General features: G+C 30.2%; 1 pseudogene; it reads right to left on the reverse strand.

The window, feature by feature from the left end:
- Positions 1-287: 287 nt before the first annotated feature.
- On the reverse strand, positions 288-1,926 carry LOC133829725 (homeobox-leucine zipper protein ATHB-40-like; annotated as a pseudogene).
- Positions 1,927-4,487: the final 2,561 nt, after the last annotated feature.

Below are 4,487 nucleotides of genomic sequence, written 5' to 3' on the forward strand. Positions count from 1 at the left end.
TATAATCTTTTGTCGTCACTCCTAAATTCAAAAAATAGAACACACATAAACTTAAACAAAAATAAATAAATTATTTAATTAAAATAGGATATTTATTTCAAACTTTATATGACATTAATATAAATTTAATAAAAATAATTAATAAATTTTATAAATAAAACTAAGCAAATGTGTATATTGCACGTTGCTTGTATCTAGTATATATAATAAGTACGTAGGTTGATTAAAATACTTATTAATCATATAATTAATTATACTACTACTACTACAAACTACAACTAATCACATCACATATACATATTCATCCATTCCATGCTATTATTAAAGTAGCTGTTATTCGGTGCGTAATAAACGTCGTCGTATTCTTCCACCACCCCAAACTCCCCCAAAAATGGTGGGTCCATGGTCGCTTCCATCAACGGCGAAGAGCTAGGGCCGTTACTCGACACACAGTCCACGCGCTCTGTCAGCTGTTGGATCTTCTTCTCTACATGACAATTGTTCTTTTAGTTTAAGTACCTGAAAAACAAAACAAAACAAAACAAAGAACACTTAACTTTCATGTGTGTGGTGGATCACATTTTTCTTTTTCCTTTTTCCTTTTTCCTTCTTCTGTTTTTTATTTTTTAAGGATAAAGGGCATTAACTAATTCATATCGGGTACAATATTTTCGTTTCCACCCCTATATGGTGAAACATATATGTATAAATATATATGACAATTCTTCTATAGGGACTTTACTTTAAGCTTTACCGGTGGGGCTCTTAGTGTTTCTCGACCAGTGAACAATTTTCGGCGCGATTTTTTTTATGACCGTGTATACTGTAGCTATTTAGAGCATCCTGCAAATTTTCAGAAAATTATGAATAGTTTACAGTACCGAAAACTAGGTTTAAACATGTTGCTTTCCACACTCATAAAAAAAAATTAGTCACAAGTGCAACAACATGTTTGAACTTAGTTTTCGGTACTGTAAACTATTCAGAATTTTCTAAAAATTTGCAGGATGCTCTAAATAGCTACAATATCTATGGTCATAAAAAAAATTGCACCGAAACTATTCACAAGTCGAGAACACTGAGAGTCATACCGATATGACTTAAAGTGAAACCCCTGTAGAAGAATTCCCCTCTATATATATTAAGAAATAAAATAGTGACTTGTGAAAAGAAAAAATTAAAAAATTGAAATAAAAAATGTCAATCAAGAATTTTCCTTGGAATGTAAGCAAACTATATATAATATTGAGTCACTAAATCTATAAATCAATGTATATTGAAGAAATACATAAAGAGAGAGGAGAGAGAGTGAACCTCTGATTCAAGACGGCATTTGTCATGAACAACAGAGTCATGAATTTTCTTCAAGCTAGAGTACTCTTCTTCCAATTTCTTGGTCTTCAAACGAGCCCTTCGGTTTTGGAACCAAACATCGACTTGTCGAGGGTCAATGCCTAACTCCGAAGCCAAACGGTCCTTCCTTTCTGGCTCCAACTTATGTTCACTTTCAAAGTTCATCTCAAGAAGATTCACTTGTTCCTCACTCAGCCTCAGCTTTCTCTTTCTGGCCAGAACACTCTCTTCCTTGGCACTTTTGTTCTTCTTACGACGTCGTGTTTCGTTTATTTCTCCTATATAATATATATTACATAATGATCAAAACCCATGTATGTATATCGATCTTTACTGAATTAATAATCTCAAAGCTCGATAAAGAAAAATATTATAATTTTATATATAAGCTATATATATATATACAGAAAATAGGATAAAATGTAAATATATATATAAAATGTAAAGCTGGAAAAGGACTAACTTTCTGCGTTTGATCAAAGTACAAACCTTGTCCAGGTTGCATATTTCGGGGTCAACACTAGGGTACAACTGGTTATAGAGTACCATATGATCTTCAATTTGATTGTTCATGGTGGTCGTCTTATTTTTCTATTGCCTTCTCTCTTTATCTTTTTCAAAATGAGTGAAATGCTCACTTGTTGAAGCTAACAACGAATGGCTTGGGAGAAGACCAAACACTACTACAAAACATGCTTTTTAGGACTCGCGGGGCGCGAGTCTTTTATTTGAGAGCCTTAAAAACTAAAGTTTTGTGAGTCCTAAAAGAATGTGTGAGTCCTAAAAATCATGTTGAGTGCCTTTAAGTAAGTTTTTAGAACTCGCTTTACGAGTCCTAAAAGAATGTTGCCTATAAATAACGTGTCCTAAAAGATCTCATTGAGTCTCTTTATATTAAAATTTTAGGACTCGCTTTGCATGGCCTTAAAAGTAATTATTTTTTTTTAAATGCAGCTACATTTTTAATTTTGATTTAATATCTCCATTTGAGTGTCCAAAATGTATTAAAAGAAATTTAAAAAGAAAATATTGAAAAAATGCCATTTTTTTTAAAGAAAATTTTATTTTCTCAAAATGTATTATATACAACAACATGATTCAATATAAAATAGAATAAATTCCTAGTTATTGGTACAATAAAAAAGAGCATGTATAACTCAATTGACTAAATTAATCAATGACTAGCAACCTTGCTCTCAATCTCTTTCTTTGAATGAACACTTCTTGTCCACTTTGAAATGCCCTAGCCCCAATTCGAATCTCCAATTGTTTTTATCCCCTCTTTTTACTTAATATATTTAATGGCACTCTTTGGGTGCCCTTAATACTCTTTTAGGACACCCAAAGTGAGCCCTTAAAAGTCACCACTCATATTATATACTCAAATTTTCTATTAAGCCCTTTTAGGACTCTTTGGACTTTTAAGGACACTCATCGCGAATCCTAAAATGTGTTTTTTAAGGACTTTCAATGAGAGTCCTAAAAACTACAGAGACATTTTTTAGGACTTACATTTATGTGCGTGTCCTAAAAAGGAGACCCGTAAAAGATATTTTGTAGTAGTGATAAAAAGAAGAAAACGATTTAATTACATAATAACATTTACAAGATCATTATCTACATGATGAGATCTCCCTAATATATATATATATTTTCTATATAATAAGTGTGTAGATAACGGAAATTCTTGATAATCATAACACAAGTTGTTCTATGATAACTAAACAACCCATGTGTTTTTCTATGATTTTCTTTCATCAGTTTCCCCATAAATACTCATAATTCATCTTTTTCTTCTATACACATAGTCTTTAGTGTACTTGTGTTTGAAGTTAGAGAAAAGCTAGACAATTAAAGGTAAAAAATTTAACTCTATATACTGATTTGTGGTATTATGGGAAGTGTTTTTTTTTACTTATGGACATTCAATAATGGAAGTTTTATTTGTCCTTATGGCAAAAAAAAATTATTCTCGTTAATGGATTCATACGCACAATTCTGAGTAATTTAAAAATAAAATTTGAAGTTGATCACATTGGTGCATGATAGCCATAACACAAGTTGTTCTCTTTAGCTTCCTTTGCTCTAAAAGCTGTTACATTAGTTGGTTAGTTGTAAAGCTGTTATAACAGCTGAAGATTAGAAATTTGTTTTCTTTTAATCAATTCTTGTAATACCTTGTAAGTACTCAGCTATAAATAAAAGGCAGTCCTCATTTTTTTCTAGTTGTGATAAGAAACAACCTTCTGAGGAATTTTACTCAAATTTTCTCTAAATAGTTCTTGTTTCTTTGGTTCCTTTATGGTATCAGAGCCACTGACTAAGGTCATCCATGGCATAACTTATTAATAATCACAAATCAAATTACTTATAATAGAATAACATTTAAGAAAGAAAGAAATAAAAAGAAAAGACAAAAAAAAGAATCTAATCAAATAATTGAATAGAGTAGTTCTACAAACTTCACATGCATAAAGATATATACACATTGAAAGAGGAAAAAGAAAACAGTTCTATATATGTTGTTTGCTAAACAATAAGGTTGTAACTTGTATATATACATATGATACAACGTGGTGTGTGAGCATGTTGTAGAAATATTCTTTTAGATTTAGAAACTAAATTATTTTGCTACCACAAAATCTATTTTCTTGTAGTGGCAGCATGTTGTATATTTTGCTATATATAGCAGCAAGATTATTACTTTACTCAATTTTTGGCTTGTTGAGCTGCAAATTTCCATAAAATAGATCCAAATAAAATTTCAGAAAGATCACATAAAACCATATATAACCAAATATAAATATATATAGAAGTCTTGAATAACAAAATACAATGAAGTCGAAAATGTTGATGGAAAAGGAAGATTCTATTTTTGTACATATACAGAATCAGAGGCAAGGCAGAGTGAGTCTATTACAAAATATATATATATATATATAAAAGTGATTTAGGGACCACTTCTGTATGTACGAGTTAAATATTGTGCACTTCTTTTCATCATAAATAATAATGATGTAATATATAAATATTGTACTAGCTTGTGGTCCAATTAAATTATTAGCATATAATAATGCAAAATAAATATAAACAACATATATACAAATATATACAAATGCCAAAATAACTCTATA

The sequence above is a fragment of the Humulus lupulus genome, chromosome 4, assembly GCF_963169125.1.
Source record: "Humulus lupulus chromosome 4, drHumLupu1.1, whole genome shotgun sequence".
NCBI classification, from domain to species: domain Eukaryota; kingdom Viridiplantae; phylum Streptophyta; class Magnoliopsida; order Rosales; family Cannabaceae; genus Humulus; species Humulus lupulus.